We start from the raw sequence: 25,952 nt of genomic DNA on the forward strand, positions 1-25,952 counted from the left end.
GACGCCTCAGCCAATGAGGATGTTGCGCGTGCGGGGGTGGGGCCGTGGGAAAGCCATGAAAGGCCCGAGGGGGCGGGGCCCAGGCCCTTTCTCAGAGAAGCACCCTCTGAGGGAAGGAGGCTTCATTGTGCAGAGGCAGGTAGGAGACGGAAAGACTCGTGGGCCTTGTTTGCAGAGACCCGGGGGCTGCTTCTGCGCACGGGGGAGGTGAATGTCCTTCTCCCTTCAACGTCTTCCCCGGAGGGCAAGGTTGTCGGCCCAGTGCCGCGGGTGTGGAAACCCTTTGGGAACCCTGTGTCCGTGAGGGGCCGTGGCCGGCGGTCGGGCGGCCCCAGAGGTGTGACTTCGCTCATGGGTCAGCAGGGCTGGTGCCTGGCCACCAAGTCGCCCTGAATTGGAGGGGGCCGTGGAGGGTCTGGGCTGGGCTTCATATTCTGGGGAATACCTGCTACGTGAATGCAGCGCTGCAGTGTCTGAGCCACACGCCGCCCCTGGCCAGCTGGATGGTGTCCCAGCAGCACGCCACCCTCTGTCCGGCCAGCACCTCCTGCACGCTCTGTGCCGTGCGAGCTCACGTGACCCGAGCCCTCCTTCAGCCGGGAGAGGTGATCCGGCCCCGCAAGGACCTGCTGGCGGGCTTCGAAAGACACCAGCAGGAAGATGCCCACGAGTTTCTGATATTCACTCTGAATACCATGCAGCAAGGGTGCTTGAGTGCATCTCAGCTGTCGGGCCATCCCTCCGAGGACACCACCCTCATCCGTCAGATCTTTGGCGGGACTTGGAGGACTCAGATCCAGTGTGTCCACAGCCTCGGAGTCTCGGACACGTTCGATCCTTACCTGGACATCAGTCTGGATATCACGGCGGCTCAGAGTGTGGAGCAAGCTCTGAGAGAGCTGCTGAAGCCCGAGAAGCTGGACGCTGAAAACGCCTATGACAGTGGCGTTTGTCCCCGGAAGGTGCCTGCCACCAAGAGGTTGACTTTGCACAGCACGTCCCAGGTCCTGGTGCTGGTGCTGAAGCGGTTCACACAGGTGAGCGGGGCCAAAAGGGCTCAGGAAGTGCGCTCTCCCCAGTGCCTCGACCTGCAGCCCTACACGTCTGAGCGGAAGGCAGGCCACTGGGCTACGTGCTCTATGCCGTGCTGGTGCACTCCGGCTGGAGCTGTGAGCGAGGACACTACTTTTCTTACGTGCGAGCGGGCAACGGCCAGTGGTATAAGATGGATGATGCCAAGGTGAGCGCCTGTGACGAGAGTGCTGCCCTGAGCCAGAGCGCCTACGTGCTCTTCTACTCCCGGGAGGGTGCGTGGCAAGGGGTAGCTGGGGGAGGGGCAGCGGCCCCCCTCACGGCTGACCCCACTCACCCCGGGGAGCCTGACCCCTCCGGCCCCGGGGAGCCTGCGGGAGCCGCCAGCGGCAGAGCTCCTGAGTCGCACGTGTCCCCGGGGGACACAGAGGTCGAAGGAATCAGCTTAGAGCAGTGGAGACGCCTCCAAGAGCACAAGCGGCCGAAGCCGGCCTTCGACCTCCGGAAGATCCAGTCAGCTCTGCCTGCCGGAGCAGTCGTGATTCACCAGTCCAACCACGGAGAAGGGAGAAACGGCAAGCTGCCAGAACAGGAGCACGACCGGCTCGGCCGTCCCAGAACGGACAGCCCGCCTCCGGGCCTCACGAGCGTTGGCAATGGCCCTTGTGCCAGCGGGAGGGCCTGAGCGACCAAGAGGAAGAACAAGAAGCCGCAGCCATCTCTGGGGCTGTGGCGGTAGGTAGGCTCTGAGGCACATGCATGCAGACGCACAGGCACACTCTGCGTGCGGCACGCCCTGTGTGACCCACCAAGTGTTCCGGCGACGAGCGAGTTCCTCTCGGCGGTGTGGCTGGTGCAGCCTCCTGGAAAAAGGCGGGGCCTGCAGTGTGCCCGGGGCCACGGTGTTCACCTGGATCACGCTGAGCAGCCGAGCTCTCGAGGGCTGTCTCTGCTGGGAAGTTCCTGGGGAGGATGGGGTGCGTGACCGCGTTTGAGCACGATCCAAGGGCCTCGCACTTCTGCGGGGGTGGGAGAGTCCTCTCTGGACGGGACTTTGGATGTTGGTTTGCCTTTCTTTCCTGGTCTGCATTCTCTGGCCTTACTGCTGGCCTCTGGTGAGTGATGCGGCAGGGTGACGCCTCGCAGTATGCCCACAGCCAACGGAGCAAGGAGACGATCTCCTGAGCCCTCCGGGGGGCAGGGAGGAGCGGGTGCAGGTCCGTGAATCATCTCCTTCTGGCTGGCCAGGCTCTCAAAAACGCCACACACGACGAGCAGGGTCCGGGGATAAGATGGGCGAACAGGCTCTATATGTGGAATGTCCTTGGGAGGTGTAGTGCTACTTGGGAAAGGGACCTTCGGCAGGAATGACGCAGGGATGTGTTCGTCACCGGCGGGACACTCGTGCACAGAGTTGCCTGGGCTCCATTTCCGGTGCAAGGAGACTGCTGCAGAACCTCCAAGTGCCAAACGGGACAAGTGATTCACCGTGCCACGAGCATCACCAGCAGCACCACAGGCACCAACACGAAGGCCAAGGGGAGAAAGGCGACCCATGGAGTCCCAAAGAAACTTCTCCACCAGCATGGCACAGAGGCTAAGTGGAGACGGGTCATGCAACCATTGCTTTCTGAAAGCAAAGGTCCTCCCCACACTGAGGAAAGACCCAAGCCCGCCCTAGATTGGGAGAGCAAGACAACTGGACATCCGAGTCTGCCCATCCTACCTGTCAGTCAGTTGTCTCGTCCAGCTTGGCCCCGGACAAAAGCGGGTGGACGCCATGAGACGCGGCCGGCCTCTGAAGTGTCTGGGCCGGTGGGGAAACTGTCCTCTCCTAGCTGCTTTCCCGCCTGGCTCGTGATCCCGTGACCTGGTGGAGGGGCGCCCGAGGATAATTAACAATCCCCTCTTGCGGTTTCTTTCTTTCTCTTGGTTGCCGGCTTCAAACCCAAAACCCTCCATTAAACGGTGGATCTGGAATTAGCGATTTAGCATCTTGGACCTAGAGGGACAACTGTGGCTCCTGACCGCGCTAGTCGGCTTGGCAAGGAACAGAGAACGTTCCGCTGGCTCCTTCCCCCCGCACGGTTACCTACAAAGCACCGTGCCCACCACACGCAGAGCGGAAAAAGAATGATGAGCAGTACCTTTGCCCAAGAACACGAACAAGCGTGCCCTGGACGAGGAAGTCGAGCCACCCACAGGCCGCCCTCAGTATCCCCACCAGTCTTCCTCTGCCCCATCGCCTCAAATGAACTTACTGCTTGCCCCATCTACACCCTCTGAAGAAGAGGAAGAAGAAGAAGACGACGAAGAAGAAGAAGGAGACAGAAAAGGAGAAGGAGGTGAAGAAGTTGAAGAAGGAGAAGAAGGAGAAAACAGTGATTGGAATGGCGTGGCAGGGGGAAGGGGAATGTCGCCTGATGCTGGGGGAAATCTGTGCAAAAGAGAGACAAATACTGGCTGATCTGGCTTCTCTGTGCCATAGGAAGGAGGCAAAAGGACAGCAAGTGTGTGAGCACGTGCGTCATAAAGCACAAAGCAGTAGGGTCCTGGGATGGGATGGGGCACCGGGAGGTGGGAGGGGTGCAATAGGCTAAGGAAGAAAATGGGGTCACGACCGTCTTTTCCTAGTAAGGATCAAAGGAATCACCACATCAGCTATGGGAAACCCATGGACTGTGGAACGCCCGTAGTGTTGGAAGGCAAGCACAATATCCAGGTCGGCAGAGCAAACAAACATACATGTCACACGCCAAGAAGGAAACCAACAGTCATCCTCTTCCAGGAGGGAAATCTCTTTATACCTTAAGTTATAGTGCGTTTTGAGCCCCTACATTGGAAAGATGACTCTAAAAGTCAACTAGTGTAATTAAGGTAGAAACAGAGAATAATATCAAGCAAAAATGAATAAATAAATAAATAAAATGAACAGACAATACAAAAAAAATAACCAATAATAAATGAGCGAATACCCCCCCCCCCAAAAAAAAAGAAGCAAATAATAAAGAAGACAACTAAGGTTGGAAAGGAGCTGAAGAAATGAATCCAAAGTTTCAGCGAGCCTGTGGCTTTCTGAAGGAGCTCGCTTTGGACCATAACCAACGGCCCTGAAGGGAGAGAAGCATATGTGCCACAGTCGCGGCATGTTTTGGTGCCAGGACCCTGAACGCTAGAAGAGTGGCTCGTGAGAAACCATAGAAATTGGAGTGGACCTCAGTCGAGAGCAAAGTTGAGGCAAGGATTTCTTGTTGTCCGGGGAGGGGTTGTCCTCAGGCAGGGGACTGGGGTGGGGAGAGCCCTCAAGGAGAGAGGGTAGGTGGGCAGACATGTCTTTCCACAAGTGTGTTAGGACCTGAAGGGCGAGCCCACGGAATTCCTCCCCAGCCCACATGTGTGTGCTGAACTTGGAAGCCCTGCAGTGACTGTCTAGCAGGCAAGTCTGGAAGGCCAAAGGCCCCGGGATTCATTTGCATCCTGAGCCCTTTGGTCCAGGGCCAGATCGGAAGTACGTGCGGGGGTTCGTCATGGGGAATTCCCGGAGAAAAGTGTCGGTGGTGGAATGTCGGGAGTGGGAGTGAGCACGCCCTGGGACGCCTCAGCCAATGAGGATGTTGCGCGTGCGGGGGTGGGGCCGTGGGAAAGCCATGAAAGGCCCGAGGGGGCGGGGCCCAGGCCCTTTCTCAGAGAAGCACCCTCTGAGGGAAGGAGGCTTCATTGTGCAGAGGCAGGTAGGAGACGGAAAGACTCGTGGGCCTTGTTTGCAGAGACCCGGGGGCTGCTTCTGCGCACGGGGGAGGTGAATGTCCTTCTCCCTTCAACGTCTTCCCCGGAGGGCAAGGTTGTCGGCCCAGTGCCGCGGGTGTGGAAACCCTTTGGGAACCCTGTGTCCGTGAGGGGCCGTGGCCGGCGGTCGGGCGGCCCCAGAGGGGTGACTTCGCTCATGGGTCAGCAGGGCTGGTGCCTGGCCACCAAGTCGCCCTGAATTGGAGGGGGCCGTGGAGGGTCTGGGCTGGGCTTCATATTCTGGGGAATACCTGCTACGTGAATGCAGCGCTGCAGTGTCTGAGCCACACGCCGCCCCTGGCCAGCTGGATGGTGTCCCAGCAGCACGCCACCCTCTGTCCGGCCAGCACCTCCTGCACGCTCTGTGCCGTGCGAGCTCACGTGACCCGAGCCCTCCTTCAGCCGGGAGAGGTGATCCGGCCCCGCAAGGACCTGCTGGCGGGCTTCGAAAGACACCAGCAGGAAGATGCCCACGAGTTTCTGATATTCACTCTGAATACCATGCAGCAAGGGTGCTTGAGTGCATCTCAGCTGTCGGGCCATCCCTCCGAGGACACCACCCTCATCCGTCAGATCTTTGGCGGGACTTGGAGGACTCAGATCCAGTGTGTCCACAGCCTCGGAGTCTCGGACACGTTCGATCCTTACCTGGACATCAGTCTGGATATCACGGCGGCTCAGAGTGTGGAGCAAGCTCTGAGAGAGCTGCTGAAGCCCGAGAAGCTGGACGCTGAAAACGCCTATGACAGTGGCGTTTGTCCCCGGAAGGTGCCTGCCACCAAGAGGTTGACTTTGCACAGCACGTCCCAGGTCCTGGTGCTGGTGCTGAAGCGGTTCACACAGGTGAGCGGGGCCAAAAGGGCTCAGGAAGTGCGCTCTCCCCAGTGCCTCGACCTGCAGCCCTACACGTCTGAGCGGAAGGCAGGCCACTGGGCTACGTGCTCTATGCCGTGCTGGTGCACTCCGGCTGGAGCTGTGAGCGAGGACACTACTTTTCTTACGTGCGAGCGGGCAACGGCCAGTGGTATAAGATGGATGATGCCAAGGTGAGCGCCTGTGACGAGAGTGCTGCCCTGAGCCAGAGCGCCTACGTGCTCTTCTACTCCCGGGAGGGTGCGTGGCAAGGGGGAGCTGGGGGAGGGGCAGCGGCCCCCCTCACGGCTGACCCCACTCACCCCGGGGAGCCTGACCCCTCCGGCCCCGGGGAGCCTGCGGGAGCTGCCAGCGGCAGAGCTCCTGAGTCGCACGTGTCCCCGGGGGACACAGAGGTCGAAGGAATCAGCTTAGAGCAGTGGAGACGCCTCCAAGAGCACAAGCGGCCGAAGCCGGCCTTCGACCTCCGGAAGATCCAGTCAGCTCTGCCTGCCGGAGCAGTCGTGATTCACCAGTCCAACCACGGAGAAGGGAGAAACGGCAAGCTGCCAGAACAGGAGCACGACCGGCTCGGCCGTCCCAGAACGGACAGCCCGCCTCCGGGCCGCACGAGCGTTGGCAATGGCCCTTGTGCCAGCGGGAGGGCCTGAGCGACCAAGAGGAAGAACAAGAAGCCGCAGCCATCTCTGGGGCTGTGGCGGTAGGTAGGCTCTGAGGCACATGCATGCAGACGCACAGGCACACTCTGCGTGCTGCACGCCCTGTGTGACCCACCGAGTGTTCCGGCGACGAGCGAGTTCCTCTCGGCGGTGTGGCTGGTGCAGCCTCCTGGAAAAAGGCGGGGCCTGCAGTGTGCCCGGGGCCACAGTGTTCACCTGGATCACGCTGAGCAGCCGAGCTCTCGAGGGCTGTCTCTGCTGGGAAGTTCCTGGGGAGGATGGGGTGCGTGACCGCGTTTGAGCACGATCCGAGGGCCTCGCACTTCTGCGGGGGTGGGAGAGTCCTCTCTGGACGGGACTTTGGATGTTGGTTTGCCTTTCTTTCCCGGTCTGCATTCTCTGGCCTTACTGCTGGCCTCTGGTGAGTGATGCGGCAGGGTGACGCCTCGCAGTATGCCCACAGCCAACGGAGCAAGGAGACGATCTCCTGAGCCCTCCGGGGGGCAGGGAGGAGCGGGTGCAGGTCCGTGAATCATCTCCTTCTGGCTGGCCAGGCTCTCAAAAACGCCACACACGTCGAGCAGGGTCTGGGGAGAAGATGGGCGAACAGGCTCTATATGTGGAATGTCCTTGGGAGGTGTAGTGCTACTTGGGAAAGGGACCTCCGGCAGGAATGACGCAGGGATGTGTTCGTCACCGGCGGGACACTCGTGCACAGAGTTGCCTGGGCTCCATTTCCGGTGCAAGGAGACTGCTGCAGAACCTCCAAGTGCCAAACGGGACAAGTGATTCACCGTGCCACGAGCATCACCAGCAGCACCACAGGCACCAACACGAAGGCCAAGGGGAGAAAGGCGACCCATGGAGTCCCAAAGAAACTTCTCCACCAGCATGGCACAGAGGCCTAAGTGGAGACGGGTCATGCAACCATTGCTTTCTGAAAGCAAAGGTCCTCCCCACACTGAGGAAAGACCCAAGCCCGCCCTAGATTGGGAGAGCAAGACAACTGGACACCCGAGTCTGCCCATCCTACCTGTCAGTCAGTTGTCTCGTCCAGCTTGGCCCCGGACAAAAGCGGGTGGACGCCATGAGACGCGGCCGGCCTCTGAAGTGTCTGGGCCGGTGGGGAAACTGTCCTCTCCTAGCTGCTTTCCCGCCTGCCTCGTGATCCCGTGACCTGGTGGAGGGGCGCCCGAGGACCCTTATCAATCCCCTCTTGCGGTTTCTTTCTTTCTCTTGGTTGCCGGCTTCAAACCCAAAACCCTCCATTAAACGGTGGATCTGGAATTAGCGATTTAGCATCTTGGACCTAGAGGGACAACTGTGGCTCCTGACCGCGCTAGTCGGCTTGGCAAGGAACAGAGAACGTTCCGCTGGCTCCTTCCCCCCGCACGGTTACCTACAAAGCACCGTGCCCACCACACGCAGAGCGGAAAAAGAATGATGAGCAGTACCTTTGCCCAAGAACACGAACAAGCGTGCCCTGGACGAGGAAGTCGAGCCACCCACAGGCCGCCCTCAGTATCCCCACCAGTCTTCCTCTGCCCCATCGCCTCAAATGAACTTACTGCTTGCCCCATCTACACCCTCTGAAGAAGAGGAAGAAGAAGAAGACGACGAAGAAGAAGAAGGAGACAGAAAAGGAGAAGGAGGTGAAGAAGTTGAAGAAGGAGAAGAAGGAGAAAACAGTGATTGGAATGGCGTGGCAGGGGGAAGGGGAATGTCGCCTGATGCTGGGGGAAATCTGTGCAAAAGAGAGACAAATACTGGCTGATCTGGCTTCTCTGTGCCATAGGAAGGAGGCAAAAGGACAGCAAGTGTGTGAGCACGTGCGTCATAAAGCACAAAGCAGTAGGGTCCTGGGATGGGATGGGGCAGCGGGAGGTGGGAGGGGTGCAATAGGCTAAGGAAGAAAATGGGGTCACGACCGTCTTTTCCTAGTAAGGATCAAAGGAATCACCACATCAGCTATGGGAAACCCATGGACTGTGGAACGCCCGTAGTGTTGGAAGGCAAGCACAATATCCAGGTCGGCAGAGCAAACAAACATACATGTCACACGCCAAGAAGGAAACCAACAGTCATCCTCTTCCAGGAGGGAAATCTCTTTATACCTTAAGTTATAGTGCGTTTTGAGCCCCTACATTGGAAAGATGACTCTAAAAGTCAACTAGTGTAATTAAGGTAGAAACAGAGAATAATATCAAGCAAAAATGAATAAATAAATAAATAAAATGAACAGACAATACAAAAAAAATAACCAATAATAAATGAGCGAATACCCCCCCCCCAAAAAAAAAGCAAATAATAAAGAAGACAACTAAGGTTGGAAAGGAGCTGAAGAAATGAATCCAAAGTTTTAGCGAGCCTGTGGCTTTCTGAAGGAGCTCGCTTTGGACCATGACCAACGGCCCTGAAGGGAGAGAAGCATATGTGCCACAGTCGCGGCATGTTTTGGTGCCAGGACCCTGAACGCTAGAAGAGTGGCTCGTGAGAAACCATAGAAATTGGAGTGGACCTCAGTCGAGAGCAAAGTTGAGGCAAGGGTTTCTTGTTGTCCGGGGAGGGGTTGTCCTCAGGCAGGGGACTGGGGTGGGGAGAGCCCTCAAGGAGAGAGGGTAGGTGGGCAGACATGTCTTTCCACAAGTGTGTTAGGACCTGAAGGGCGAGCCCACGGAATTCCTCCCCAGCCCACATGTGTGTGCTGAACTTGGAAGCCCTGCAGTGACTGTCTAGCAGGCAAGTCTGGAAGGCCAAAGGCCCCGGGATTCATTTGCATCCTGAGCCCTTTGGTCCAGGGCCAGATCGGAAGTACGTGCGGGGGTTCGTCATGGGGAATTCCCGGAGAAAAGTGTCGGTGGTGGAATGTCGGGAGTGGGAGTGAGCACGCCCTGGGACGCCTCAGCCAATGAGGATGTTGCGCGTGCGGGGGTGGGGCCGTGGGAAAGCCATGAAAGGCCCGAGGGGGCGGGGCCCAGGCCCTTTCTCAGAGAAGCACCCTCTGAGGGAAGGAGGCTTCATTGTGCAGAGGCAGGTAGGAGACGGAAAGACTCGTGGGCCTTGTTTGCAGAGACCCGGGGGCTGCTTCTGCGCACGGGGGAGGTGAATGTCCTTCTCCCTTCAACGTCTTCCCCGGAGGGCAAGGTTGTCGGCCCAGTGCCGCGGGTGTGGAAACCCTTTGGGAACCCTGTGTCCGTGAGGGGCCGTGGCCGGCGGTCGGGCGGCCCCAGAGGGGTGACTTCGCTCATGGGTCAGCAGGGCTGGTGCCTGGCCACCAAGTCGCCCTGAATTGGAGGGGGCCGTGGAGGGTCTGGGCTGGGCTTCATATTCTGGGGAATACCTGCTACGTGAATGCAGCGCTGCAGTGTCTGAGCCACACGCCGCCCCTGGCCAGCTGGATGGTGTCCCAGCAGCACGCCACCCTCTTTCCGGCCAGCACCTCCTGCACGCTCTGTGCCGTGCGAGCTCACGTGACCCGAGCCCTCCTTCAGCCGGGAGAGGTGATCCGGCCCCGCAAGGACCTGCTGGCGGGCTTCGAAAGACACCAGCAGGAAGATGCCCACGAGTTTCTGATATTCACTCTGAATACCATGCAGCAAGGGTGCTTGAGTGCATCTCAGCTGTCGGGCCATCCCTCCGAGGACACCACCCTCATCCGTCAGATCTTTGGCGGGACTTGGAGGACTCAGATCCAGTGTGTCCACAGCCTCGGAGTCTCGGACACGTTCGATCCTTACCTGGACATCAGTCTGGATATCACGGCGGCTCAGAGTGTGGAGCAAGCTCTGAGAGAGCTGCTGAAGCCCGAGAAGCTGGACGCTGAAAACGCCTATGACAGTGGCGTTTGTCCCCGGAAGGTGCCTGCCACCAAGAGGTTGACTTTGCACAGCACGTCCCAGGTCCTGGTGCTGGTGCTGAAGCGGTTCACACAGGTGAGCGGGGCCAAAAGGGCTCAGGAAGTGCGCTCTCCCCAGTGCCTCGACCTGCAGCCCTACACGTCTGAGCGGAAGGCAGGCCACTGGGCTACGTGCTCTATGCCGTGCTGGTGCACTCCGGCTGGAGCTGTGAGCGAGGACACTACTTTTCTTACGTGCGAGCGGGCAACGGCCAGTGGTATAAGATGGATGATGCCAAGGTGAGCGCCTGTGACGAGAGTGCTGCCCTGAGCCAGAGCGCCTACGTGCTCTTCTACTCCCGGGAGGGTGCGTGGCAAGGGGGAGCTGGGGGAGGGGCAGCGGCCCCCCTCACGGCTGACCCCACTCACCCCGGGGAGCCTGACCCCTCCGGCCCCGGGGAGCCTGCGGGAGCCGCCAGCGGCAGAGCTCCTGAGTCGCACGTGTCCCCGGGGGACACAGAGGTCGAAGGAATCAGCTTAGAGCAGTGGAGACGCCTCCAAGAGCACAAGCGGCCGAAGCCGGCCTTCGACCTCCGGAAGATCCAGTCAGCTCTGCCTGCCGGAGCAGTCGTGATTCACCAGTCCAACCACGGAGAAGGGAGAAACGGCAAGCTGCCAGAACAGGAGCACGACCGGCTCGGCCGTCCCAGAACGGACAGCCCGCCTCCGGGCCTCACGAGCGTTGGCAATGGCCCTTGTGCCAGCGGGAGGGCCTGAGCGACCAAGAGGAAGAACAAGAAGCCGCAGCCATCTCTGGGGCTGTGGCGGTAGGTAGGCTCTGAGGCACATGCATGCAGACGCACAGGCACACTCTGCGTGCGGCACGCCCTGTGTGACCCACCAAGTGTTCGGCGACGAGCGAGTTCCTCTCGGCGGTGTGGCTGGTGCAGCCTCCTGGAAAAAGGCGGGGCCTGCAGTGTGCCCGGGGCCACGGTGTTCACCTGGATCACGCTGAGCAGCCGAGCTCTCGAGGGCTGTCTCTGCTGGGAAGTTCCTGGGGAGGATGGGGTGCGTGACCGCGTTTGAGCACGATCCGAGGGCCTCGCACTTCTGCGGGGGTGGGAGAGTCCTCTCTGGACGGGACTTTGGATGTTGGTTTGCCTTTCTTTCCCGGTCTGCATTCTCTGGCCTTACTGCTGGCCTCTGGTGAGTGATGCGGCAGGGTGACGCCTCGCAGTATGCCCACAGCCATCGGAGCAAGTAGACCATCTCCTGAGCCCTCCGGGGGGCAGGGAGGAGCGGGTGCAGGTCCGTGAATCATCTCCTTCTGGCTGGCCAGGCTCTCAAAAACGCCACACACGTCGAGCAGGGTCCGGGGAGAAGATAGGCGAACAGGCTCTATATGTGGAATGTCCTTGGGAGGTGTAGTGCTACTTGGGAAAGGGACCTTCGGCAGGAATGACGCAGGGATGTGTTCGTCACCGGCGGGACACTCGTGCACAGAGTTGCCTGGGCTCCATTTCCGGTGCAAGGAGACTGCTGCAGAACCTCCAAGTGCCAAACGGGACAAGTGATTCACCGTGCCACGAGCATCACCAGCAGCACCACAGGCACCAACACGAAGGCCAAGGGGAGAAAGGCGACCCATGGAGTCCCAAAGAAACTTCTCCACCAGCATGGCACAGAGGCCTAAGTGGAGACGGGTCATGCAACCATTGCTTTCTGAAAGCAAAGGTCCTCCCCACACTGAGGAAAGACCCAAGCCCGCCCTAGATTGGGAGAGCAAGACAACTGGACATCCGAGTCTGCCCATCCTACCTGTCAGTCAGTTGTCTCGTCCAGCTTGGCCCCGGACAAAAGCGGGTGGACGCCATGAGACGCGGCCGGCCTCTGAAGTGTCTGGGCCGGTGGGGAAACTGTCCTCTCCTAGCTGCTTTCCCGCCTGGCTCGTGATCCCGTGACCTGGTGGAGGGGCGCCCGAGGACCCTTATCAATCCCCTCTTGCGGTTTCTTTCTTTCTCTTGGTTGCCGGCTTCAAACCCAAAACCCTCCATTAAACGGTGGATCTGGAATTAGCGATTTAGCATCTTGGACCTAGAGGGACAACTGTGGCTCCTGACCGCGCTAGTCGGCTTGGCAAGGAACAGAGAACGTTCCGCTGGCTCCTTCCCCCCGCACGGTTACCTACAAAGCACCGTGCCCACCACACGCAGAGAGGAAAAAGAATGATGAGCAGTACCTTTGCCCAAGAACACGAACAAGCGTGCCCTGGACGAAGAAGTCGAGCCACCCACAGGCCGCCCTCAGTATCCCCACCAGTCTTCCTCTGCCCCATCGCCTCAAATGAACTTACTGCTTGCCCCATCTACACCCTCTGAAGAAGAGGAAGAAGAAGAAGACGACGAAGAAGAAGAAGGAGACAGAAAAGGAGAAGGAGGTGAAGAAGTTGAAGAAGGAGAAGAAGGAGAAGAAGGAGAAAACAGTGATTGTAATGGCGTGGCAGGGGGAAGGGGAATGTCGCCTGATGCTGGGGGAAATCTGTGCAAAAGAGAGACAAATACTGGCTGATCTGGCTTCTCTGTGCCATAGGAAGGAGGCAAAAGGACAGCAAGTGTGTGAGCACGTGCGTCATAAAGCACAAAGCAGTAGGGTCCTGGGATGGGATGGGGCAGCGGGAGGTGGGAGGGGTGCAATAGGCTAAGGAAGAAAATGGGGTCACGACCGTCTTTTCCTAGTAAGGATCAAAGGAATCACCACATCAGCTATGGGAAACCCATGGACTGTGGAACGCCCGTAGTGTTGGAAGGCAAGCACAATATCCAGGTCGGCAGAGCAAACAAACATACATGTCACACGCCAAGAAGGAAACCAACAGTCATCCTCTTCCAGGAGGGAAATCTCTTTATACCTTAAGTTATAGTGCGTTTTGAGCCCCTACATTGGAAAGATGACTCTAAAAGTCAACTAGTGTAATTAAGGTAGAAACAGAGAATAATATCAAGCAAAAATGAATAAATAAATAAATAAAATGAACAGACAATACAAAAAAAATAACCAATAATAAATGAGCGAATACCCCCACCCCCCAAAAAAAAAGAAGCAAATAATAAAGAAGACAACTAAGGTTGGAAAGGAGCTGAAGAAATGAATCCAAAGTTTCAGCGAGCCTGTGGCTTTCTGAAGGAGCTCGCTTTGGACCATAACCAACGGCCCTGAAGGGAGAGAAGCATATGTGCCACAGTCGCGGCATGTTTTGGTGCCAGGACCCTGAACGCTAGAAGAGTGGCTCGTGAGAAACCATAGAAATTGGAGTGGACCTCAGTCGAGAGCAAAGTTGAGGCAAGGGTTTCTTGTTCTCTGGGGAGGGGTTGTCCTCAGGCAGGGGACTGGGGTGGGGAGAGCCCTCAAGGAGAGAGGGTAGGTGGGCAGACATGTCTTTCCACAAGTGTGTTAGGACCTGAAGGGCGAGCCCACGGAATTCCTCCCCAGCCCACATGTGTGTGCTGAACTTGGAAGCCCTGCAGTGACTGTCTAGCAGGCAAGTCTGGAAGGCCAAAGGCCCCGGGATTCATTTGCATCCTGAGCCCTTTGGTCCAGGGCCAGATCGGAAGTACGTGCGGGGGTTCGTCATGGGGAATTCCCGGAGAAAAGTGTCGGTGGTGGAATGTCGGGAGTGGGAGTGAGCACGCCCTGGGACGCCTCAGCCAATGAGGATGTTGCGCGTGCGGGGGTGGGGCCGTGGGAAAGCCATGAAAGGCCCGAGGGGGCGGGGCCCAGGCCCTTTCTCAGAGAAGCACCCTCTGAGGGAAGGAGGCTTCGTTGTGCAGAGGCAGGTAGGAGACGGAAAGACTCGTGGGCCTTGTTTGCAGAGACCCGGGGGCTGCTTCTGCGCACGGGGGAGGTGAATGTCCTTCTCCCTTCAACGTCTTCCCCGGAGGGCAAGGTTGTCGGCCCAGTGCCGCGGGTGTGGAAACCCTTTGGGAACCCTGTGTCCGTGAGGGGCCGTGGCCGGCGGTCGGGCGGCCCCAGAGGTGTGACTTCGCTCATGGGTCAGCAGGGCTGGTGCCTGGCCACCAACTCGCCCTGAATTGGAGGGGGCCGTGGGGGGTCTGGGCTGGGCTTCATATTCTGGGGAATACCTGCTACGTGAATGCAGCGCTGCAGTGTCTGAGCCACACGCCGCCCCTGGCCAGCTGGATGGTGTCCCAGCAGCACGCCACCCTCTGTCCGGCCAGCACCTCCTGCACGCTCTGTGCCGTGCGAGCTCACGTGACCCGAGCCCTCCTTCAGCCGGGAGAGGTGATCCGGCCCCGCAAGGACCTGCTGGCGGGCTTCGAAAGACACCAGCAGGAAGATGCCCACGAGTTTCTGATATTCACTCTGAATACCATGCAGCAAGGGTGCTTGAGTGCATCTCAGCTGTCGGGCCATCCCTCCGAGGACACCACCCTCATCTGTCAGATCTTTGGCGGGACTTGGAGGACTCAGATCCAGTGTGTCCACAGCCTCGGAGTCTCGGACACGTTCGATCCTTACCTGGACATCAGTCTGGATATCACGGCGGCTCAGAGTGTGGAGCAAGCTCTGAGAGAGCTGCTGAAGCCCGAGAAGCTGGACGCTGAAAACGCCTATGACAGTGGCGTTTGTCCCCGGAAGGTGCCTGCCACCAAGAGGTTGACTTTGCACAGCACGTCCCAGGTCCTGGTGCTGGTGCTGAAGCGGTTCACACAGGTGAGCGGGGCCAAAAGGGCTCAGGAAGTGCGCTCTCCCCAGTGCCTCGACCTGCAGCCCTACACGTCTGAGCGGAAGGCAGGCCACTGGGCTACGTGCTCTATGCCGTGCTGGTGCACTCCGGCTGGAGCTGTGAGCGAGGACACTACTTTTCTTACGTGCGAGCGGGCAACGGCCAGTGGTATAAGATGGATGATGCCAAGGTGAGCGCCTGTGACGAGAGTGCTGCCCTGAGCCAGAGCGCCTACGTGCTCTTCTACTCCCGGGAGGGTGCGTGGCAAGGGGGAGCTGGGGGAGGGGCAGCGGCCCCCCTCACGGCTGACCCCACTCACCCCGGGGAGCCTGACCCCTCCGGCCCCGGGGAGCCTGCGGGAGCCGCCAGCGGCAGAGCTCCTGAGTCGCACGTGTCCCCGGGGGACACAGAGGTCGAAGGAATCAGCTTAGAGCAGTGGAGACGCCTCCAAGAGCACAAGCGGCCGAAGCCGGCCTTCGACCTCCGGAAGATCCAGTCAGCTCTGCCTGCCGGAGCAGTCGTGATTCACCAGTCCAACCACGGAGAAGGGAGAAACGGCAAGCTGCCAGAACAGGAGCACGACCGGCTCGGCCGTCCCAGAACGGACAGCCCGCCTCCGGGCCTCACGAGCGTTGGCAATGGCCCTTGTGCCAGCGGGAGGGCCTGAGCGACCAAGAGGAAGAACAAGAAGCCGCAGCCATCTCTGGGGCTGTGGCGGTAGGTAGGCTCTGAGGCACATGCATGCAGACGCACAGGCACACTCTGCGTGCGGCACGCCCTGTGTGACCCACCAAATGTTCGGCGACGAGCGAGTTCCTCTCGGCGGTGTGGCTGGTGCAGCCTCCTGGAAAAAGGCGGGGCCTGCAGTGTGCCCGGGGCCACGGTGTTCACCTGGATCACGCTGAGCAGCCGAGCTCTCGAGGGCTGTCTCTGCTGGGAAGTTCCTGGGGAGGATGGGGTGCGTGACCGCGTTTGAGCACGATCCGAGGGCCTCGCACTTCTGCGGGGGTGGGAGAGTCCTCTCTGGACGGGACTTTGGATGTTGGTTTGCCTTTCTTTCCCGGTCTGCATTCTCTGGCCTTACTGCTGGCCTCTGGTGAGTGATGCGGCAGGGTGACGCCTCGCAGTATGCCCACAGCCAACGGAGCAAGTAGACCATCTCCTGAGCCCTCCGGGGGGCAGGGAGGAGCGGGTGCAGGTCCGTGAATCATCTCCTTCTGGCTGGCCAGGCTCTCAAAAACGCCACACACGTCGAGCAGGGTCCGGGGAGAAGATGGGCGAACAGGCTCTATATGTGGAATGTCCTTGGGAGGTGTAGTGCTACTTGGGAAAGGGACCTTCGGCAGGAATGACGCAGGGATGTGTTCGTCACCGGCGGGACACTCGTGCACAGAGTTGCCTGGGCTCCATTTCCGGTGCAAGGAGACTGCTGCAGAACCTCCAAGTGCCAAACGGGACAAGTGATTCACCGTGCCACGAGCATCACCAGCAGCACCACAGGCACCAACACGAAGGCCAAGGGGAGAAAGGCGACCCATGGAGTCCCAAAGAAACTTCTCCACCAGCATGACACAGAGGCCTAAGTGGAGACGGGTCATGCAACCATTGCTTTCTGAAAGCAAAGGTCCTCCCCACACTGAGGAAAGACCCAAGCCCGCCCTAGATTGGGAGAGCAAGACAACTGGACATCCGAGTCTGCCCATCCTACCTGTCAGTCAGTTGTCTCGTCCAGCTTGGCCCCGGACAAAAGCGGGTGGACGCCATGAGACGCGGCCGGCCTCTGAAGTGTCTGGGCCGGTGGGGAAACTGTCCTCTCCTAGCTGCTTTCCCGCCTGGCTCGTGATCCCGTGACCTGGTGGAGGGGCGCCCGAGGACCCTTATCAATCCCCTCTTGCGGTTTCTTTCTTTCTCTTGGTTGCCGGCTTCAAACCCAAAACCCTCCATTAAACGGTGGATCTGGAATTAGCGATTTAGCATCTTGGACCTAGAGGGACAACTGTGGCTCCTGACCGCGCTAGTCGGCTTGGCAAGGAACAGAGAACGTTCCGCTGGCTCCTTCCCCCCGCACGGTTACCTACAAAGCACCGTGCCCACCACACGCAGAGAGGAAAAAGAATGATGAGCAGTACCTTTGCCCAAGAACACGAACAAGCGTGCCCTGGACGAGGAAGTCGAGCCACCCACAGGCCGCCCTCAGTATCCCCACCAGTCTTCCTCTGCCCCATCGCCTCAAATGAACTTACTGCTTGCCCCATCTACACCCTCTGAAGAAGAGGAAGAAGAAGAAGACGACGAAGAAGAAGAAGGAGACAGAAAAGGAGAAGGAGGTGAAGAAGTTGAAGAAGGAGAAGAAGGAGAAGAAGGAGAAAACAGTGATTGGAATGGCGTGGCAGGGGGAAGGGGAATGTCGCCTGATGCTGGGGGAAATCTGTGCAAAAGAGAGACAAATACTGGCTGATCTGGCTTCTCTGTGCCATAGGAAGGAGGCAAAAGGACAGCAAGTGTGTGAGCACGTGCGTCATAAAGCACAAAGCAGTAGGGTCCTGGGATGGGATGGGGCAGCGGGAGGTGGGAGGGGTGCAATAGGCTAAGGAAGAAAATGGGGTCACGACCGTCTTTTCCTAGTAAGGATCAAAGGAATCACCACATCAGCTATGGGAAACCCATGGACTGTGGAACGCCCGTAGTGTTGGAAGGCAAGCACAATATCCAGGTCGGCAGAGCAAACAAACATACATGTCACACGCCAAGAAGGAAACCAACAGTCATCCTCTTCCAGGAGGGAAATCTCTTTATACCTTAAGTTATAGTGCGTTTTGAGCCCCTACATTGGAAAGATGACTCTAAAAGTCAACTAGTGTAATTAAGGTAGAAACAGAGAATAATATCAAGCAAAAATGAATAAATAAATAAATAAAATGAACAGACAATACAAAAAAAATAACCAATAATAAATGAGCGAATACCCCCACCCCCAAAAAAAAAAGAAGCAAATAATAAAGAAGACAACTAAGGTTGGAAAGGAGCTGAAGAAATGAATCCAAAGTTTCAGCGAGCCTGTGGCTTTCTGAAGGAGCTCGCTTTGGACCATAACCAACGGCCCTGAAGGGAGAGAAGCATATGTGCCACAGTCGCGGCATGTTTTGGTGCCAGGACCCTGAACGCTAGAAGAGTGGCTCGTGAGAAACCATAGAAATTGGAGTGGACCTCAGTCGAGAGCAAAGTTGAGGCAAGGGTTTCTTGTTCTCTGGGGAGGGGTTGTCCTCAGGCAGGGGACTGGGGTGGGGAGAGCCCTCAAGGAGAGAGGGTAGGTGGGCAGACATGTCTTTCCACAAGTGTGTTAGGACCTGAAGGGCGAGCCCACGGAATTCCTCCCCAGCCCACATGTGTGTGCTGAACTTGGAAGCCCTGCAGTGACTGTCTAGCAGGCAAGTCTGGAAGGCCAAAGGCCCCGGGATTCATTTGCATCCTGAGCCCTTTGGTCCAGGGCCAGATCGGAAGTACGTGCGGGGGTTCGTCATGGGGAATTCCCGGAGAAAAGTGTCGGTGGTGGAATGTCGGGAGTGGGAGTGAGCACGCCCTGGGACGCCTCAGCCAATGAGGATGTTGCGCGTGCGGGGGTGGGGCCGTGGGAAAGCCATGAAAGGCCCGAGGGGGCGGGGCCCAGGCCCTTTCTCAGAGAAGCACCCTCTGAGGGAAGGAGGCTTCGTTGTGCAGAGGCAGGTAGGAGACGGAAAGACTCGTGGGCCTTGTTTGCAGAGACCCGGGGGCTGCTTCTGCGCACGGGGGAGGTGAATGTCCTTCTCCCTTCAACGTCTTCCCCGGAGGGCAAGGTTGTCGGCCCAGTGCCGCGGGTGTGGAAACCCTTTGGGAACCCTGTGTCCGTGAGGGGCCGTGGCCGGCGGTCGGGCGGCCCCAGAGGTGTGACTTCGCTCATGGGTCAGCAGGGCTGGTGCCTGGCCACCAACTCGCCCTGAATTGGAGGGGGCCGTGGGGGGTCTGGGCTGGGCTTCATATTCTGGGGAATACCTGCTACGTGAATGCAGCGCTGCAGTGTCTGAGCCACACGCCGCCCCTGGCCAGCTGGATGGTGTCCCAGCAGCACGCCACCCTCTGTCCGGCCAGCACCTCCTGCACGCTCTGTGCCGTGCGAGCTCACGTGACCCGAGCCCTCCTTCAGCCGGGAGAGGTGATCCGGCCCCGCAAGGACCTGCTGGCGGGCTTCGAAAGACACCAGCAGGAAGATGCCCACGAGTTTCTGATATTCACTCTGAATACCATGCAGCAAGGGTGCTTGAGTGCATCTCAGCTGTCGGGCCATCCCTCCGAGGACACCACCCTCATCTGTCAGATCTTTGGCGGGACTTGGAGGACTCAGATCCAGTGTGTCCACAGCCTCGGAGTCTCGGACACGTTCGATCCTTACCTGGACATCAGTCTGGATATCACGGCGGCTCAGAGTGTGGAGCAAGCTCTGAGAGAGCTGCTGAAGCCCGAGAAGCTGGACGCTGAAAACGCCTATGACAGTGGCGTTTGTCCCCGGAAGGTGCCTGCCACCAAGAGGTTGACTTTGCACAGCACGTCCCAGGTCCTGGTGCTGGTGCTGAAGCGGTTCACACAGGTGAGCGGGGCCAAAAGGGCTCAGGAAGTGCGCTCTCCCCAGTGCCTCGACCTGCAGCCCTACACGTCTGAGCGGAAGGCAGGCCACTGGGCTACGTGCTCTATGCCGTGCTGGTGCACTCCGGCTGGAGCTGTGAGCGAGGACACTACTTTTCTTACGTGCGAGCGGGCAACGGCCAGTGGTATAAGATGGATGATGCCAAGGTGAGCGCCTGTGACGAGAGTGCTGCCCTGAGCCAGAGCGCCTACGTGCTCTTCTACTCCCGGGAGGGTGCGTGGCAAGGGGGAGCTGGGGGAGGGGCAGCGGCCCCCCTCACGGCTGACCCCACTCACCCCGGGGAGCCTGACCCCTCCGGCCCCGGGGAGCCTGCGGGAGCCGCCAGCGGCAGAGCTCCTGAGTCGCACGTGTCCCCGGGGGACACAGAGGTCGAAGGAATCAGCTTAGAGCAGTGGAGACGCCTCCAAGAGCACAAGCGGCCGAAGCCGGCCTTCGACCTCCGGAAGATCCAGTCAGCTCTGCCTGCCGGAGCAGTCGTGATTCACCAGTCCAACCACGGAGAAGGGAGAAACGGCAAGCTGCCAGAACAGGAGCACGACCGGCTCGGCCGTCCCAGAACGGACAGCCCGCCTCCGGGCCTCACGAGCGTTGGCAATGGCCCTTGTGCCAGCGGGAGGGCCTGAGCGACCAAGAGGAAGAACAAGAAGCTGCGGCCATCTCTGGGGCTGTGGCGGTAGGTAGGCTCTGAGGCACATGCATGCAGACGCACAGGCACACTCTGCGTGCGGCACGCCCTGTGTGACCCACCAAGTGTTCGGCGACGAGCGAGTTCCTCTCGGCGGTGTGGCTGGTGCAGCCTCCTGGAAAAAGGCGGGGCCTGCAGTGTGCCCGGGGCCACGGTGTTCACCTGGATCACGCTGAGCAGCCGAGCTCTCGAGGGCTGTCTCTGCTGGGAAGTTCCTGGGGAGGATGGGGTGCGTGACCGCGTTTGAGCACGATCCGAGGGCCTCGCACTTCTGCGGGGGTGGGAGAGTCCTCTCTGGACGGGACTTTGGATGTTGGTTTGCCTTTCTTTCCCGGTCTGCATTCTCTGGCCTTACTGCTGGCCTCTGGTGAGTGATGCGGCAGGGTGACGCCTCGCAGTATGCCCACAGCCAACGGAGCAAGTAGACCATCTCCTGAGCCCTCCGGGGGGCAGGGAGGAGCGGGTGCAGGTCCGTGAATCATCTCCTTCTGGCTGGCCAGGCTCTCAAAAACGCCACACACGTCGAGCAGGGTCCGGGGAGAAGATGGGCGAACAGGCTCTATATGTGGAATGTCCTTGGGAGGTGTAGTGCTACTTGGGAAAGGGACCTTCGGCAGGAATGACGCAGGGATGTGTTCGTCACCGGCGGGACACTCGTGCACAGAGTTGCCTGGGCTCCATTTCCGGTGCAAGGAGACTGCTGCAGAACCTCCAAGTGCCAAACGGGACAAGTGATTCACCGTGCCACGAGCATCACCAGCAGCACCACAGGCACCAACACGAAGGCCAAGGGGAGAAAGGCGACCCATGGAGTCCCAAAGAAACTTCTCCACCAGCATGACACAGAGGCCTAAGTGGAGACGGGTCATGCAACCATTGCTTTCTGAAAGCAAAGGTCCTCCCCACACTGAGGAAAGACCCAAGCCCGCCCTAGATTGGGAGAGCAAGACAACTGGACATCCGAGTCTGCCCATCCTACCTGTCAGTCAGTTGTCTCGTCCAGCTTGGCCCCGGACAAAAGCGGGTGGACGCCATGAGACGCGGCCGGCCTCTGAAGTGTCTGGGCCGGTGGGGAAACTGTCCTCTCCTAGCTGCTTTCCCGCCTGGCTCGTGATCCCGTGACCTGGTGGAGGGGCGCCCGAGGACCCTTATCAATCCCCTCTTGCGGTTTCTTTCTTTCTCTTGGTTGCCGGCTTCAAACCCAAAACCCTCCATTAAACGGTGGATCTGGAATTAGCGATTTAGCATCTTGGACCTAGAGGGACAACTGTGGCTCCTGACCGCGCTAGTCGGCTTGGCAAGGAACAGAGAACGTTCCGCTGGCTCCTTCCCCCCGCACGGTTACCTACAAAGCACCGTGCCCACCACACGCAGAGAGGAAAAAGAATGATGAGCAGTACCTTTGCCCAAGAACACGAACAAGCGTGCCCTGGACGAGGAAGTCGAGCCACCCACAGGCCGCCCTCAGTATCCCCACCAGTCTTCCTCTGCCCCATCGCCTCAAATGAACTTACTGCTTGCCCCATCTACACCCTCTGAAGAAGAGGAAGAAGAAGAAGACGACGAAGAAGAAGAAGGAGACAGAAAAGGAGAAGGAGGTGAAGAAGTTGAAGAAGGAGAAGAAGGAGAAGAAGGAGAAAACAGTGATTGGAATGGCGTGGCAGGGGGAAGGGGAATGTCGCCTGATGCTGGGGGAAATCTGTGCAAAAGAGAGACAAATACTGGCTGATCTGGCTTCTCTGTGCCATAGGAAGGAGGCAAAAGGACAGCAAGTGTGTGAGCACGTGCGTCATAAAGCACAAAGCAGTAGGGTCCTGGGATGGGATGGGGCAGCGGGAGGTGGGAGGGGTGCAATAGGCTAAGGAAGAAAATGGGGTCACGACCGTCTTTTCCTAGTAAGGATCAAAGGAATCACCACATCAGCTATGGGAAACCCATGGACTGTGGAACGCCCGTAGTGTTGGAAGGCAAGCACAATATCCAGGTCGGCAGAGCAAACAAACATACATGTCACACGCCAAGAAGGAAACCAACAGTCATCCTCTTCCAGGAGGGAAATCTCTTTATACCTTAAGTTATAGTGCGTTTTGAGCCCCTACATTGGAAAGATGACTCTAAAAGTCAACTAGTGTAATTAAGGTAGAAACAGAGAATAATATCAAGCAAAAATAAATAAATAAATAAATAAATAAAATGAACAGACAATACAAAAAAAAAATAACCAATAATAAATGAGCGAATACCCCCCCCCCCCAAAAAAAAAAAGAAGCAAATAATAAAGAAGACAACTAAGGTTGGAAAGGAGCTGAAGAAATGAATCCAAAGTTTCAGCGAGCCTGTGACTTTCTGAAGGAGCTCGCTTTGGACCATAACCAACGGCCCTGAAGGGAGAGAAGCATATGTGCCACAGTCGCGGCATGTTTTGGTGCCAGGACCCTGAACGCTAGAAGAGTGGCTCGTGAGAAACCATAGAAATTGGAGTGGACCTCAGTCGAGAGCAAAGTTGAGGCAAGGGTTTCTTGTTGTCCGGGGAGGGGTTGTCCTCAGGCAGGGGACTGGGGTGGGGAGAGCCCTCAAGGAGAGAGGGTAGGTGGGCAGACATGTCTTTCCACAAGTGTGTTAGGACCTGAAGGGCGAGCCCACGGAATTCCTCCCCAGCCCACATGTGTGCGCTAAACTTGGAAGCCCTGCAGTGACTGTCTAGCAGGCAAGTCTGGAAGGCCAAAGGCCCCGGGATTCATTTGCATCCTGAGCCCTTTGGTCCAGGGCCAGATCGGAAGTACGTGCGGGGGTTCGTCATGGGGAATTCCCGGAGAAAAGTGTCGGTGGTGGAATGTCGGGAGTGGGAGTGAGCACGCCCTGGGACGCCTCAGCCAATGAGGATGTTGCGCGTGCGGGGGTGGGGCCGTGGGAAAGCCATGAAAGGCCCGAGGGGGCGGGGCCCAGGCCCTTTCTCAGAGAAGCACCCTCTGAGGGAAGGAGGCTTCATTGTGCAGAGGCAGGTAGGAGACGGAAAGACTCGTGGGCCTTGTTTGCAGAGACCCGGGGGCTGCTTCTGCGCACGGGGGAGGTGAATGTCCTTCTCCCTTCAACGTCTTCCCCGGAGGGCAAGGTTGTCGGCCCAGTGCCGCGGGTGTGGAAACCCTTTGGGAACCCTGTGTCCGTGAGGGGCCGTGGCCGGCGGTCGGGCGGCCCCAGAGGGGTGACTTCGCTCATGGGTCAGCAGGGCTGGTGCCTGGCCACCAAGTCGCCCTGAATTGGAGGGGGCCGTGGAGGGTCTGGGCTGGGCTTCATATTCTGGGGAATACCTGCTACGTGAATGCAGCGCTGCAGTGTCTGAGCCACACGCCGCCCCTGGCCAGCTGGATGGTGTCCCAGCAGCACGCCACCCTCTGTCCGGCCAGCACCTCCTGCACGCTCTGTGCCGTGCGAGCTCACGTGACCCGAGCCCTCCTTCAGCCGGGAGAGGTGATCCGGCCCCGCAAGGACCTGCTGGCGGGCTTCGAAAGACACCAGCAGGAAGATGCCCACGAGTTTCTGATATTCACTCTGAATACCATGCAGCAAGGGTGCTTGAGTGCATCTCAGCTGTCGGGCCATCCCTCCGAGGATACCACCCTCATCCGTCAGATCTTTGGCGGGACTTGGAGGACTCAGATCCAGTGTGTCCACAGCCTCGGAGTCTCGGACACGTTCGATCCTTACCTGGACATCAGTCTGGATATCACGGCGGCTCAGAGTGTGGAGCAAGCTCTGAGAGAGCTGCTGAAGCCCGAGAAGCTGGACGCTGAAAACGCCTATGACAGTGGCGTTTGTCCCCGGAAGGTGCCTGCCACCAAGAGGTTGACTTTGCACAGCACGTCCCAGGTCCTGGTGCTGGTGCTGAAGCGGTTCACACAGGTGAGCGGGGCCAAAAGGGCTCAGGAAGTGCGCTCTCCCCAGTGCCTCGACCTGCAGCCCTACACGTCTGAGCGGAAGGCAGGCCACTGGGCTACGTGCTCTATGCCGTGCTGGTGCACTCCGGCTGGAGCTGTGAGCGAGGACACTACTTTTCTTACGTGCGAGCGGGCAACGGCCAGTGGTATAAGATGGATGATGCCAAGGTGAGCGCCTGTGACGAGAGTGCTGCCCTGAGCCAGAGCGCCTACGTGCTCTTCTACTCCCGGGAGGGTGCGTGGCAAGGGGGAGCTGGGGGAGGGGCAGCGGCCCCCCTCACGGCTGACCCCACTCACCCCGGGGAGCCTGACCCCTCCGGCCCCGGGGAGCCTGCGGGAGCTGCCAGCGGCAGAGCTCCTGAGTCGCACGTGTCCCCGGGGGACACAGAGGTCGAAGGAATCAGCTTAGAGCAGTGGAGACGCCTCCAAGAGCACAAGCGGCCGAAGCCGGCCTTCGACCTCCGGAAGATCCAGTCAGCTCTGCCTGCCGGAGCAGTCGTGATTCACCAGTCCAACCACGGAGAAGGGAGAAACGGCAAGCTGCCAGAACAGGAGCACGACCGGCTCGGCCGTCCCAGAACGGACAGCCCGCCTCCGGGCCTCACGAGCGTTGGCAATGGCCCTTGTGCCAGCGGGAGGGCCTGAGCGACCAAGAGGAAGAACAAGAAGCCGCAGCCATCTCTGGGGCTGTGGCGGTAGGTAGGCTCTGAGGCACATGCATGCAGACGCACAGGCACACTCTGCGTGCTGCACGCCCTGTGTGACCCACCGAGTGTTCCGGCGACGAGCGAGTTCCTCTCGGCGGTGTGGCTGGTGCAGCCTCCTGGAAAAAGGCGGGGCCTGCAGTGTGCCCGGGGCCACAGTGTTCACCTGGATCACGCTGAGCAGCCGAGCTCTCGAGGGCTGTCTCTGCTGGGAAGTTCCTGGGGAGGATGGGGTGCGTGACCGCGTTTGAGCACGATCCGAGGGCCTCGCACTTCTGCGGGGGTGGGAGAGTCCTCTCTGGACGGGACTTTGGATGTTGGTTTGCCTTTCTTTCCCGGTCTGCATTCTCTGGCCTTACTGCTGGCCTCTGGTGAGTGATGCGGCAGGGTGACGCCTCGCAGTATGCCCACAGCCAACGGAGCAAGGAGACGATCTCCTGAGCCCTCCGGGGGGCAGGGAGGAGCGGGTGCAGGTCCGTGAATCATCTCCTTCTGGCTGGCCAGGCTCTCAAAAACGCCACACACGTCGAGCAGGGTCTGGGGAGAAGATGGGCGAACAGGCTGTATATGTGGAATGTCCTTGGGAGGTGTAGTGCTACTTGGGAAAGGGACCTCCGGCAGGAATGACGCAGGGATGTGTTCGTCACCGGCGGGACACTCGTGCACAGAGTTGCCTGGGCTCCATTTCCGGTGCAAGGAGACTGCTGCAGAACCTCCAAGTGCCAAACGGGACAAGTGATTCACCGTGCCACGAGCATCACCAGCAGCACCACAGGCACCAACACGAAGGCCAAGGGGAGAAAGGCGACCCATGGAGTCCCAAAGAAACTTCTCCACCAGCATGGCACAGAGGCCTAAGTGGAGACGGGTCATGCAACCATTGCTTTCTGAAAGCAAAGGTCCTCCCCACACTGAGGAAAGACCCAAGCCCGCCCTAGATTGGGAGAGCAAGACAACTGGACACCCGAGTCTGCCCATCCTACCTGTCAGTCAGTTGTCTCGTCCAGCTTGGCCCCGGACA

General features: G+C 58.8%; 3 pseudogenes; all 3 read left to right on the plus strand.

Moving 5' to 3' along the window:
• The first annotated feature begins 440 nt into the window (after positions 1-440).
• On the plus strand, positions 441-1,300 carry LOC133072992 (ubiquitin carboxyl-terminal hydrolase 17-like protein 6; annotated as a pseudogene).
• Positions 1,301-14,319: 13,019 nt separating this feature from the next.
• On the plus strand, positions 14,320-15,179 carry LOC133072993 (ubiquitin carboxyl-terminal hydrolase 17-like protein 6; annotated as a pseudogene).
• A 3,774-nt stretch (positions 15,180-18,953) lies between these two features.
• LOC133072994 (ubiquitin carboxyl-terminal hydrolase 17-like protein 6) lies at positions 18,954-19,813 on the plus strand (annotated as a pseudogene).
• The last annotated feature ends 6,139 nt before the right edge of the window (positions 19,814-25,952 follow it).

The sequence above is a fragment of the Dama dama genome, chromosome 18 (genome assembly GCF_033118175.1).
Source record: "Dama dama isolate Ldn47 chromosome 18, ASM3311817v1, whole genome shotgun sequence".
Lineage (NCBI taxonomy): Eukaryota > Metazoa > Chordata > Mammalia > Artiodactyla > Cervidae > Dama > Dama dama.